The sequence below is a fragment of the Pteropus alecto genome, unplaced genomic scaffold, assembly GCF_000325575.1.
Source record: "Pteropus alecto unplaced genomic scaffold, ASM32557v1 scaffold131, whole genome shotgun sequence".
Classification (NCBI taxonomy): domain Eukaryota; kingdom Metazoa; phylum Chordata; class Mammalia; order Chiroptera; family Pteropodidae; genus Pteropus; species Pteropus alecto.
The window spans coordinates 21,274,860-21,290,389 of NW_006434709.1; the positions used below are offsets into that span (position 1 = coordinate 21,274,860).

The window sequence follows — 15,530 nt, forward strand, 5'->3', positions numbered from 1 at the left end:
GTTAGTCAGCATCAGTTTCTATTATTTTGCAACCAAACTAGATATAGAATGGAAATGATGAAATATCAGAGACGTGAAAGGATTCCTAAGTCTTTAAAACATTCTCACCCATTGTTGTTCTAAAACTATAACCGAGTCATGTACTTTAAGTTTTTCTGTTTTTGACTTAGGAAAAAACAGAATGCTTTCAAAAAAAGGAAGTAATATTTCACCTGAGTAATTATGAAGTCTATGAGCCTGTTCATAAATATTAAACTATCAAACTTTAATTATAAAAAGCAAGATAACTTTTCACTTATCTCTAACATCTTGGATTTGTGTTGCGATTATTTTCATTTTATATTATTACTGGGAGTAGCAATGTCATCTTTTTCATTTTATTTAAAAACACATTGCTGAGAATATTTGAAAACATATTTACTTATTAAAGGATAATTGAATTTACACATTTCTAGAAAGGCATTCTTAGCTGAGAGAGCATCTTCATTTTATAACTTTGATTTCCGTAGTTTTTTATCTCTGAAAGAAAAGTCCATAGATGTTTTTATCAAACATATAAATATAATCGCATGCAAAAAAATGAAATTAGATCCCATCCTATATCACTCACAAAATTAACTCAAAATGGACTAAAGATTTAAACATATGACCTGAAACCATAGAGCTCCTAAAAGGAAAGAGAGAATAAGCTCCTCCACATGGATCTTGGCAATGATTTTTTGGATATGAAACAAAAGCACAAGCAATAATATAAAAAATAAAGTGGTACTATAAATAAGCCAACTAAAAATGAACAAAGGACCTGAGTAGACACTTTTCCAAAGAAGATATTCAAATATACAACAGGTACATCAAACTAAAAAGTCCTACACAGCAAAGGAAATTATCAACAAAATAAAAAGGTAATCTACCGAATGGGAGAAAATATTTGCAAAACACATATCTTAGATTAATACCCAAAATATATAGGGAACTCATGGAACTCAATGGCAAAAATACAAATAATCCAATTAAAAATGGGCAAAGGACCTGAGTAGATAGATTCTTGTACAAAGAAGATATCCAAATATATAACTGGTACATGAAAAGGTACTCTGTGTTCAGTATCATTCATCATAAGGGAAATGCAAATCAAAACCACAATAAGATATCATCTCAGATGCGTTAGAATGGCTGTCATCAAAAAGACACAACAAACGTTGGTGAGGATGTGGAGAAATGGGAACCCTGAAGTACTGTAGATGAGAATGTAAATTGGTATAGCTACTATGGAAAACAATATGGAGACTCCTCAAAAAATTGAAAATAGAACTACAGTATGATCCAGCAATCCCACTTCTGGGACTATATATAGCAGAAAGGAAATCACTATCCCAAAGAGATACCTGCACTCCTGTGTTCACTGTAGCATTGTTTACAATATCCAAGAATCCAAGACATGGAAACAACCTAAGCGCCCATTAATGAATTAACAGATAAAGAAAACGTGGTACATATATACAATGAAATACTATTCAGTAATAAAAAATAAGGAAATCCTGCCATTTGCGACAATTTGGATGGATCTTAAGGGCATTAGGCTAAGTGAAATAAGTCAGAAAAAGAAAGATAAATACTATATGATCTCATTTATATGGGGAATCTGAATGAAAAAAAAAAACACCTCAGAAACAGATTGAATTTGTGATTGCCAGAGGCGGGGGTGGGGTCAGATGGAAGAATTGGGAGAAGGTGGTCAAAAAGCACTAACTTTCAGTTGTAGGTTCGGTTACGTAATGCACAACACGACTACAGCCAACAACACTGCTTTGTATATTTGAAAGTTAAGAGAGTAAATCTTAAAAGTTCTCATAACAATGGAAATAAATTTTTGTAATTACATGAGGTAATAGATATTAACTAAACATATTGTGGGGTGTGTGTGTGTGTGTGTGTGTGTGTGTATCAAATCATTATGTTGTACACCTTAAATTTATAAAATGTTATATGTCAATTATAGCTCAATAATACTGCGAGAAAAACCACATGAAATAAAGAAGTTTATAAGAGTAAAAGAATATAAATAAAATTTCTTCACATTGCCAAAAATTTTTAAGTTCTTAAACAAGAAAAAAGTCTTACTTTAAAACTTTCAAGAAAACTGCTTAAAAGAACTAGATGAATAGGCGAATATTCTAAACTGTTTTGAGGGAACATTAGTTATATATCTTAATGTTCTATTTTCTATGGTTTTATTTGATAGTCAATATTGCTCTAACATCTAACCTTTCCCACGAACACAATATTAAGAATAACTTCTCAAAGAATATTTAATTCTAACCATTACTACCCCAGAAATGTTCAAAGAAAATATACAGCAGATATAGGCAGCAGCCAACAATCAACTTTCTTTGTGAATAAAGCTTTAGCACCTTCTTTGTGATCCTCTTGACCACTGTGATGAATAATAGCAAAAATCTCTAGAGGTGATTAACAAAGATAATGAGGTGACAGTTAATCCCTTAGACAATTTTCAAAAAACTTTAGCGAAGGAAAAAAAGTAAGCTTCTACCACCAGAATGCAGGCTATGAAATAGATGATCCTCCATACTAAACAATAGGGCTGGGAACAACTCCATCAAACTAATATTTTTTTAAATGTAATTAAATGTTTTTAGCTCCAAATTTTCCACACTACCTTCAAAGGCCTAGTAATAATCCATGTAATGTCTTGAATGCACTTCATTGCACCTAGCTTCTGTATATTCTTTCTCTTTACATGTATGTTCTCTCTCTTATAACTGGGAGGAAAAGTATTGGCTGGGTTCTAAATATTTGTTGTTGCTTTCATGAAAAAGAAAAAATTTTAAAAATCACAAAAGTAACAATATTTCTATTAATTAGAAAACAGCCTGAGACTTAACTGTATAATCTATGAAAAACACAAATTATACACAGATGAATATGTTACCTTTTTATTTCACATACCTAGATGTGATCCTTCAAAAGTTTTAAAATAGAAGCCAGAGATTTAAGCTATATCTTATATACTGAGCTCATGTTACACTTATACAATTAATAAACTTTTATTTAAGTTACTAAAATAATTGTGTAATTCACCTAAACCTAGACAACCAGTGACACTGTATGAATATTTCTCAGATGGCAAAAACCTATTTAAATACTAAAAAGAGGGAATGACGGCACTACATCACCTATTGTGTTTGATGATGGTGACACTTTGCACTTTAAAAAACGATTACCACCAACCATGGAAGAAAAAACATTTTTAAGACTATTTCCTGGACCTCATGAAATATATACAAATGTTTACAGATTTATAAGAAAACTAAAACAGAAACTGAAACTAGTAGACCTCCTCATTCACAAAAGTACTGTGATTTTTCAGCATCAGTAAAACACAGAAAAATACATTCTAATGAAATTGTCACATTAGACTAACAATGCTGATCAAAGGAATGATTTGTTTGTTTTGAATAGATCCTTGCTAAAAGGGATTCCTTGGTAGACAAAGATTATTTATCACTTTCTACCTGTTTAGAAATACTAATGATAGCTTGGTTTGATTTTGTGATATACTTATTATTTTACATATCTACACATTCTTCTATGGCACATTATGTTAATTTTACAGTTCTCATAAAACAGGTACATCTTCTAAACCATAAAAGCCACTAGCAATGTGTTCCTTTTATTATGCTGTACACACACAGGTACCTAACAGGTACCTGATTCTTGTCTCCTCTTCTCCCCTTGGGGATTTCATCACTTATTACCACTGATGCTACACTATCTTGCTGGGAGAGGCTACCAATTTTACCCTTCGGTCCAAATTTGAAAAATGGATCCCACACAAAGCATTAAGGTTGTTTGATGCATTAGACGTTATAAACACACTGCTTCAGGGCTCTGTGCTTTCCAAGGCTTAACATTTGAAATCTGAAAAAAATATTGTGCCAATATTATAAAACTGTAAGATCAAAATCAATAAAAGTTCAAACAAAACATAACGAGGTAAGTTTCAATTTAACACATGTGGTTAAACTTAAATTGTACTTAATGTGGGATGTGGGTACATTTTAATGAGCTCGATACAGTCTGCCTCCAAAAGTAAGACTTCCTAAGGCCTACACATGTCCTAAAACAATCCTGCATCACCCAGCGGAGACAGGCTGGACTGGTTAAACTAGATTCATAAAAAAGTTAGGAGTTAACAAAGAGAATTTTAGATATCATGTGAAACCAGATCATTCCGTTTATAAAATACAGTTTATTTGTCTTCAACTTATTGCTGATTATAGCAGACATCTTCATGTCTCTGGATACTTCACATCTTTTGAACATCCTTTTAAGGTCTAAAAAATTTCCCACATTGTGAATTCCTCCTCTCCAGAGTAAAACCCAGAACTCACTCCTCCATCTTACCTTGTTAATAGAGCAGGCTCAGCCAATCAAACACATTCACATATGACTTCAACTTACTAGTGAGCAAAGTGAAGAGGCAAGTGTTTCATGAGATTCGACACAGACTATGGGTTCAATGACAAGTGGTGGCATCAATAATGCCTTCACTGAAGCAGTTTCCCAATGTGATTTGGGCATTGTATCTGATGCATCTCACCCAAGTCTGACTTTCTGGCTCTCCCAGGATTCTAGGAGTTCCTTAATACTTTAATAAATTCCTTTTCAGTTAAACCAACTAACATGGATTCTGTTTTTTGCAACTAAGAATCCTGGCTCTCATAAAAAGGACTCACTTTCCTAGCTCTTGGTCAACCTCATGCAGCAAACACAAATTAGTAGCAACCTTTCAGCACGTGGCTAGATATCTACTGTGCAAAATATGGTGAAATAGAAACACTCAGCCTGCATTCCAACTTCCTAATAAACTGACTTCTTGTACAAAAAAGCAGGAAAACTACTCTCCCAGATTCCTTTGCAGCTAAAGTTCTGGATGCGAAATAGGTTGCATCACTTAGATGCACTTACATGAGATTTGAAATATGGACATAATGCTTTAGCTAAGCTGCTGCTATTGGAAAGCATAGTGGTAGACATGTTGGAAAAGCAGTCTATTGTCCAGCCATTATCTCTATGGGTGAAAGAGAAAGGTACAATATCTTTCTGATTCCTAGATCTCAGGTACATATTCTTAAACTCAGAAGTCCTAGTAGTGATTTCCTATTTCCCCACCTGGAGGATGGAGGAAGGAGGCCATGAGCCAAGAAATGTGAACAGACTCTGGAAGCTGGTAATGACAAGAAAATACATTTGCCTCTGAGCTTTCAGAAAGGATGACAGAATGTATACATCTTGATTTTAGCCCAGTGTGACCTGTGTTAGATTCTGACCCATAAAACCGTAAGATAATAATAAATTTATGTTGTTTTAAAATACCAAGTTTGTGATAATTTGTTAGGACGATAGAAAATTAATATAAAGTAGTATATATCCCCCTAAAGCACTGTATAAAATACCAAAAGGTCAAGGAAAATCTAACTCTCATTCAGTGGGGACTCTAATAAACTAAGGAACAGTTCACTATGCAGCCATTAAAAAAATGAACTAGGAAAAAAAAATGAACTAGAAGTTTGGTGGGTTGTTATGGTCAGATGTTTAATATTTACTGTTAAGTTAGAGAAAGAAGAAAAAAGTGGGTACAGAATAACATAAACACAGAAAGATTTTTTAAATTATGTTTATACCTGCATTTAAAAGCCTAGAAGAAAATTCATTAACAAATGCTATTTCTATGGGATAAAAAGGGACTTTCAGATTTTTTATATTGCTGGATTTTTTTTTTTCAATGAGAATGTATTATTTGGGGAAGCTATAAATATTGTGTTGTTTTTATACATGTAACTAAATGCAATCAATTTTATCCATATATTAACATTCCTATAATCTTTATGGAATTTAAATATAAGTCACTTAACATACAATTTCTAAATCTTACCCAGATATGGTATTATCTTACTTCTGATAGAACTGACTCAATATTCTCTCTGAATACATTGGGTTACTCAAACTATGTTACTTAAACACAGTTTTTGTTGAGATAATTTCTTACTAAAACAAAAAATACAGTACTACTGTGTTCATAGTAAGTTAATAGAGAGCTACAGTACTAAAATAATATTAAATAATCAATCAGTTAAAATTAAATTTAGGCAGTTTAAAATTAAATAATCAATCAGTTAAAATCAAACATTTGTAAACAGTTGGTTTACATTTCAAAGTACATACTAAATTCAAAATGAATCCAGGAAATGTTATATTTGGTCAAATGCTTCAGTCAAACAGCCCTCAAATACAATTAGTACAAAATAAAAGTTTAAATATTGAAGGGGCAATCCTTGAATCTTTTTATTCAGTCAGATTTTAGAAACCTCAACGATTTTAGACCTCAAAGATAATTAACAAAGAATCTAAAATACTGAGCACTAGTCTACGGTCATACCACCCTGAACACGCCCGATCTCGTCTGATCTCAGAAGCTAAGCAGTGCCGGGCCTTGTTAGCACTTGGATGGGAGACCACCTAGGAATACCACGTGCTGTAGGGAAGCAATAAATAAATAAATAAATAAATAGTACTGAGTGCTATTATGCTGTATTTTATTTATATTGGAATATTCACTTAAGAGTAAAGATCCATTTAATTTTTACTATTTTAGAGTTAAAAATGAATGAGGGAAAAAAAGGAGACACTAACAGATATCATTACCAAACATTATAATAATGATTTTCAGAAATTATCTATTTTTGTCACTATGCTTTGACAAATAACCATTGGATTTTTCATTAACATTGCATTCAAATATGTGCACAAATATGTGCACTATTATTGAAGATACTGGTTTGTTCATGGAAGCGATTTATTATGACTTACTCATGTTATTTGATAATTATACACTTTTATTTATTTTGAGAGAAATAAAGCAACATTTTTATAGTAATACAGTAGTAAAGAAAACAAATACGATCAAAAATTTATAGATGCTAAAAGCAATAATGCTTAAATGTAATAATTCTAGCTGTTGTGTCAAGTTTAATGATCACAAAAGTCACGAGAGTAACCAATAAAATTTTAAATGTTAGCTAGTACTACATTCAAAATACACAAAAATTTTTTTAAAGCATTTATTGAAATGCATATGTCATAAAGTGATGGTAAATTTACCTCCTAAAAATGATCTACATCTTTTATCTACAGAATAAAAATTGGCAAAATTTGTTTGATTTGACCAAATCATTCAGATCTCATAGGTAGAGAGCTTTTTCTAATAATTTACCTTACTTGTATTTAAAATATATTTCTTGACTATAATAAACTGATTTCTAGCAATAAACATCAGGAAATTGAAATATTTAGGAATACATTTAACAAAACATGTGCGAGACCTGCAAAATGAAAACTACAAAACTTTGCTGAGAGAAATTAAGGAATACCTACATAAAAAGAGAGCCATATCATTTTCATGGATTGCGTAACTTCATATTGTTAAGGTGTCAATTCCCCCAAATTCATCCATAGATTCAGTGCTTTTTCAGTCAAAATGCCAATAGACGTCTTAGAAGAAAATGAAAAGCTGGTTCTAAAATTTATATCAAATGCAAAAACCCAGAATAGCCAAAATAATTTTGAAAAACGAAAACAAAGTTGGAGGACTTACCCCATTTCCAGACTCACTAAAAAGCCACAATAAAGACAACAATGTGGTAATGGCATAAACGACAGATGAATGAAACAGAACAGAGAGTCTAGAAATAGGCCTATACACATATGCTCAATTAATTTTCAAATCGGATGCAACAGTAAATTAACAGTAAATTAATGAAGTCTTTTTAATAAATGGATCTGGAATAACTGAATATCCATGTGCAACAACAACAAAAGGAACTGTGATCTCTACCTCATGCTATATGTAAATATTAACTCAAAATGGACCATAGAACAAAATATAAGAGCAAAAGCTATAAAACTTCTAGAACATAAGAGAAAATTTTTATGACCTTAGTGTAGGCAAAGTTTTCTTAAATAGGACTCAAAAAGTATGAACCATAGAAAAATAATAAATTAGACTTTATCAAAATTAAAAACCTTAGCTCTTTGGAAAATGCCATTAAGAAAACACAAAGGCTAAACACCAGCTGGGAGAAAATGCTCTCAATACCTACCTGACAGAGGACATGTATTCAGAACACATAATGAATTCCCACAACTCATTAATAAGAAGACAAACAACCCAATTTTAAAATGGGCAAAAGATTTGGCATACACTTCACAAATGAAAAAATACAAATAGCCAATAAACACATGAAAAGATGCTCAATATCATAGTTATCAGGTATATCATTAAATCACATATAGACAGATGCATTGTATACCAGGTAGAATAGCTAAAAAGACAATATAAAATAATAAGACAGTAAAATAAAAAGACAACATCCAAGCACTGACAAGGATATGAAGCAACTGGAACTGTCGAATGTTGCTAGAGACAATGTAAAATTGTAAATATAATCATCTAGTGAAACAGTTTGGTAATATCACTTACTACACTTACTACAACCCAGCAACTCTCTCCTAGGTATGCACCCAGGAGAAATGAAAACATGTCCACACAAAAAATCTTGTACATGAATGTTCACAACAGTATTATTCGAAATAGCCAAAAAGTGGGATGAAATGTCCATCAACAAATGAATGGATAAACAAACTATGGATATATTCATACAACACTACTCAGCAATAAAAAAAGAAATAAACAAGAGATATACACAACATGAATGAGTCTCAAAAACATTGAGCCAAGTGATAGAAGCTAGAGAAAAAAACAGAGTCCATACAAGATTGCATTTATATGAAACATTGGAAGAGTCTACTCTAATCTATAGTAACAGAAATAGATTAATGGTTGCCTGGGAGGAAAATGGGCATTGACTGGAATAGAACACAAAGGAACTTTTTGGTTTGATGGAAATGTTCTATATATGGATTGTGATAGTGGTTACATGAGTATATAAAATTTTCCAAACTCATCAAAACGTCCAATAAAATTTGTACATTTACATAAGTTATATCTCAATAGAGTTGCTCTTTTAAAAAAATTAAGTGAAAAAAGAGCAAATTAAGTCATACACTACTTTTGAAATTTTTCAATGATCTGTAATTTCATTGCTCTATTTTGATACTAAATTGCCTCTTTCTCTGAACACAGGGCTACTCAAAAGATATCCATTAACATTTAATTATGTAGATATGCCCCTATTACTTTTTTCTTTAAATAATAAACGCACTAAACTCAACTATACTTCATAAATTGATATTATTTGGTAAAGCATTTAGTTAACTGAAACAATTATTCAATGTCTTGAAAGGATTTTGAACAATATTATTTCACGTTTAGATTGACATTAGAAGAATCAAACCTACAACCATTTACTAAACTATTATGTGCAGCTTAGCCAACATTAGTAGCAATTTCCCTTTAAAAACAATATTTGAATTTAAAACATAACACAGTATTATGACTCACAGCATGATTCAGTGTGTAGGGGTTAGAAATGAAGTACTGAACATACATATAAGGGGATGCAAAATACTTTGAAAAGGAATACTATGATTTCTAGCAACTTCCCCCCCAGGGATTTCAATTTCTATTCTATGGCAGCCACTTGAAGAAATGTGGAATCATTGTTTTCACAAAATTGAAGACTTTAAACGTATAATTCCTTCTCCAAACTGTGATTTCACTATAGATTTCACACACATGCATACACACACACAAAATTTGCTCTCTGTTTATATTAGATATTCATACAAGTAATGCATAGTGACCAATTTAAAGGCCAAAGAAAAAGACTCTAAGTATGAAATGTTGAAGAGGGAATTCACATAAAAAAATTAACTTATCTATGTGATTCTTTAATTTGTATCACTAGCGCCATAGTCTGGAGATAGTGGAAATAACTAATGAATATAAGACGGGCAAGATTGATTTATAACTATATACTGCTATAAAAAATTCAATGTCTACTCTGGCTAAATCTGGATGGTGGCTATATGGATGTTTCATATTCTCTATACTTTTCCGTGTACTTGAAATAGTTCATAACTTACAAATGTTGAGATTAGAAGTAAACAAAGAATAACACAGCTAAATTCATATAAAAGAAGCTTAAAAATGGTGAATATTACTGAATAGAAAAGAAACAAAGTTCTTTTTTTAATGTCAATTTCCTCTTCTTCAGCATCCCATACTTTTATTCTTACAGTATATAATTTAAATATATACTCTGATGGTCCAAAAACAATTTGTGGCAAAGTTATACTATCCATTGTTTTGATCATTCATTCAACAAATATTTGTTCTTTCACTATACATACAGGGCCTACAGTAGATGCTGCAGGGGATACACAGAATAAATGGATACAACTGAATGAATTAGTGCTCATGACAATCAATTCTCTCCTTGTGGTTATTTTACATACTGTTTTCTCTCAATCGCAGGCTTTTACCCTTAAAGAGTCATGGCAGAACAATTATGGAGGATTCAGTACTGAAATATATACTGCAGGATTCAGTACTGAATATACACTGTCTGCTGAAGAAAACAATTTTAAAAGGATTTTCATATAGGTCTTGATTGGCTATGTATCCGAAGCCAAAATTTCTGAATAATGTTAATGATCTTTTGGGCAATAAATCAACAGTAAAAGTAAAGTTACAAGAGTCAGTGGAAATTGAAGAGCTTAGGATGTCAATGAAAAAAATAATTAAAAGACTACCTCGAATGATGACAATTTAAAAGGACTATGGCAACTGGCAGAAACCATTTAAACAGAGTTTAATAAGTGGAATTTTTTTTAAAAAAAGAACTTGGGGCAAAACTTAGGAAAAAGTTGTTCCAAAGGTTGATATGAGACGTAATAGAAAGGTAGTCATATTACATTGCCCAAGGCTATATCCATTTGCATACTCAATATGCTAACTAAGAAAATACAAAAAATTTGTCTGCTACTAGGATTTTTTAAAATTTAGCCTTTATCCAAAATCATGAGGCACTGATAGAGTATTAAGGATCTTAAAAATCTCATTAAGGAACTTGTAGATTATATAATCCAAACACATCACTTTATAAATGAGGAAACTAAAATCTAGAGCACAAATTCTATGCTCAAGGTCAAATCATTTAAAAAATGCAATGATGTCTAATATGAGTATAAAATGTATATCTCCTTGGATTCTATTCAGAAACCTTAAAAACCAAATATAGTGTTTTTTGTAGAATAAATGAACTCTGCTAGCCAGAATATTAAATTAATCATAAATATATCTACCATAACCAATCTGGATATCCAAGAGTATTATGTACAAAGTAGAATCTACGAATATTGCAAATATATTTGCTCAAACAAAAAAAAGCATTTTATAAAACAAAACAATTCAATTTCCTACTCTTAGAAGCTGCGACAAGTAGGAACTAATGAATTTAACAGTAAAGATCATTTCTGGGAACTCAATACTCAAGGTAGGTATTCAAAAGATTAGGTTTCCTTTGTTATGCTATGTAACTCCAATAGGAAAATCTCAGCCAAAAGTTCCTTCATACTTTAGAACTATCGATTTCTTTTTTAAATTAATATTATACATAATGAAACATTTCACACAAAAAAAGTAATTGCTTCATTTTCTGGAGGCGAACTAAAATTCACTAATCCTTAAACACAGCTGTTGTTTTTAACCTTTTAAAACTCTCTTTTAATCTCTGGGTATCCTGCTACCCCATTCGTGTCAGGCAATTACTCTTTGCTGCAGCAATCCTCCACTTGTTAATGAAGTTATTTCTCCAAATTACTACACCACTCTTTCGGCATATTAAAGAATAGGTAACTGAAATATTTTTTTGAATAAATTAGAGTATGTTTCATTTAGATAAAATGAGTCATGAAAGTCTACCTTGGGCTTTGAATAGCCTTGGAACTTTGACTTCAGCATTGATTGTAACTCTCAATTTTAAGAGGATCCTCTACATTGTACATTGGCTTGGAAGCATCTTTCTATAGCAAGTAAAAAGGCTTGTGAAACACACCGATATCTAACGGGTATCCCCTTGTTTATGGAACTGAAAACATTTCCATTTACAGATTAGGCTGAGCTAAATACTTAAGTTTGTCAGGATACACATATTATTGCTGGATTCCTGATTTCTTATATTCTGCTTCTTTGATAGCACATATGTGAAACAGTTGGAACATACCCCCTAGCAGATTCATACTTTTCTACAAAAAATTGTTATAAAAAACAAAACTATATAAAGAAAATGTATTAAAAATAGGTCACAATTCTCAGTTTTCTCTATGCTTCCACAGCAGTTCTCTCATGTTTATTACAACATCCTAATATATTATAATTTAGCAAGTTATTTGCCTACCCCATTAAACTATACACCGTTTGAGAACATGGACCAGATATTATTTCTCTTTGAATCCCAGGACCTAAGAGAGTATCTACCATAGTAAATATTTGTTAATAAAATAAATGAATGAATGAACAAACAAATCTGGTCTTACATATACCTCTATCATATTGCTTCTATGCATTCTGATTACAAAAAAAAGTCCAATGATTTTATATATGGATTATTTTATAAAAATCTCTATAGCCAATGGATATACAGAATTAAGATAAAACGTTTTATATTGCCATCTTAAATTGTAATATATAATCTTATACTTTTACAACAATATAAACAAGTCTTTTAATGTGCTTTCAAATATTTAGCCATCCAAATCTGCCACTGTAATAGCTGCTAATCTTGTTATAAAATGATTTTAGGATGTGCATTGGGACAAAAAAAAAACTGTAAAGACTTGGCAAAATTCCAAATCACTTATTTGTGATAACACAATAAGCATCTACTTTTAAAATCAAACCAGGGTTAAAGTGATATTTCAAGAGGAGATAAAAATGGGCTAATATCTAATTTGTAAATCATCTAATCCCATACGATATGAAAGTTTAAATGATCCCGAGCCACAGGAACTTAAGAAATGTCACACTGGGTATAACCAAAAGGTCACAATTGCCTCTAGGGGGTCATATGTAAACTATTAAGAGAATATGTACCTCTAATGATGCTGAACACATAAGCTATGAGTTGATATTTCATTGAATTTTAGCAAGCTGTTCTTATCTAGCAATCAAAAATTATCTGCTGAAATAAACATCTAAAAACAAAAATGTAGGAGCTTTTGGATTGGAGGTTTCTGAATACTACTTTTCCTTACTGGATCTCTGAGCCTTGGGAGGCAAAGTAATGTAAAGAGTTCAGCCTTTGAAGTCAGACTAACCTTGGTCAAAGGCATGTTCTAACATAAAGTGATTGAGCAGCCTCTAGCAAATCACTTAATCCTTCTGAGACTAAATTTCTTTATTTGTGGATATAAATAAGTAGTAAATGATTTATATATTGCATATATAATAAAGATTAGATAATGTTATCAAAGCATCTTGTCAATGTTTGGCCAAAACAAAACAAAACCTTTCTATAAACCAGAGTTTCTCTTTTCATTCCTTGGAGTCCAAAGGCAAAGGAGATCTCTATAAAGAGTGAAAGAGATACTCAGCTGTTGTCTTCTGCCTCCAGACCAACCCAGGTCTCAATTAAATTTCTCTGACCATTCCAATGTATTGGGAAATGTATTATTAGGTACTACCTGCTACTACAGTTAAGCCACATACCTCTGAAGCCTCAATTTCTGATAAAGCACAGCAAGAGACAATGAATGGGTGAGTGGGTGGGTGGATGGATGGATGGATGGATGGATGGATGGATGGACGGATGGACGGATGGACGAAGGGATAACATTTTGAGGTACAAAAGAACTGATTTAAGGAAAAGTACTTTCATTTCAAAATATGGCTGGTAATCTTTGTCTTTGCTCAACCTATCCAAGATGCTCTCTTCCCTTCAGTTTGTCCATCCAAGTCCTCTAAATGCTTTTAAGTTATGGCTCAACCTATACCTTCTTGCATTAAATATTACCTAATTAGCAAACATTTGTATAGTACCAAATAGTTTATAGTACATAAAATGTTTCACTGCCATATCAAGTAATGTAGACAGTAATATCATTTTCCTAAAGAGGTTCATTAAGGTTCACTTGGTCAAGGCAACCCCATGCCACCCCACCCTGCACGGACACTAGGCAAAAGCCACCTGCTGTCACAAAGGAGAGAACACCCACTCTTACTTAGAATCCTGCACTAATATAAAGCAAAAGTTTGCTGCTACCTGGACAAGGGTAGGAACACTGAAAAAGACCCACTCTTGAGCCTCAGATGCACAGGCTTGCCTAAGACTGAGACCTGTAGCCCCACCACAAACCTTGAAATAACTAACAAACTACAAGAGTCTACTGCTGGGAGGAATCAAGAGCACAGAGAGAAATCCTCTCATATAGGCATGCAAAGCATGCTGAAAGCTGTGAGTGGAGCAGAAATTATGAGAAAAACTCTCCAGGACTCGAGATTCCAAACTAATCACAAAGTAAATGGCAGTCCACTGTAACAACTTGAAGTCCGTCGTACCCTGAAGATAACTATAGCAACAATAAAAACCAAACCCAGCCCAATTACTGACTAGACTGACTGAACTCCCCACACTAACAGCCTAACAAAAGAGGCATGGCCATTCTGCAATGAATATTATTACCTTAGTCCTTGCTGTCCTTTTACAAATGGTGTTTGATATCCAGTGATAAAGTATAAGAGACAAAAAAAATGTAAGGGAAAAAAATTCTCAAGAGACAAAATAATCAATAGAATAATAAACACATGGGGAATTTCCACAGTGAGAAGAAAACTTATTTTTTAAAAGTGTCAAATGAAAATGCTAGCATTGAAAAACATAATATTAGAGATTTTTTTTAATCCTTCAAAAACTTTACCAACAGACTGGACACAAAAGAAGAAAAAACAGTGAACTTAACCATAGATAGATAAACAGAAATTACCTACAATGAAACACAAAGAGAAACAAAAATGAGACAAACAGAATAGAGCATTTAAAAGCTATGGAATAATATCAAACAGTGTTAATACATGTGTAATTGGAATCAATGAAGAGAGGAGCAGAAGATACATATTAAGAGATAATGACCAAAAAGTTTCTAAAATGAGTGAGACAACAAACCATAGAATCCAAGAAATGGAACCTCTAAATCAGAAATACAAAGAAAAACATATCTTGGCACATCATAACCAAATGCTGAAAACCAAAGATGAAGAGAAAATCATGAAGGAGCCAGGGAGAAAAGGAGTATTACGCACAGAAGAACAAAGATAAAATTTACAGCAGGCTTTTCATCGGAAACTATGAAAGCTGGGAAAAAATGGGGCAACATCTTTAAAGTACTGAAAGAAAAAAAATGCAACATAGAATTCTAAACTCAGTAAACTCACGGACATGGACAATGGACTAGTGGTTACCAGAAGGGAAGGGGGACAGAGGAAGGGGAAA

General features: G+C 32.2%; 1 protein-coding gene and 1 pseudogene across 3 annotated transcripts in view; one reads left to right on the forward strand and one right to left on the reverse strand.

Annotated features, from left to right (window-relative positions):
* Window positions 1–15,530, reverse strand: part of CAMKMT (calmodulin-lysine N-methyltransferase) — a 329,988-nt gene that overhangs the window by 274,345 nt on the left and 40,113 nt on the right. The gene's annotated exons all lie outside the window — the stretch shown is intronic.
* Window positions 6,447–6,565, forward strand: LOC112478046 (annotated as a pseudogene).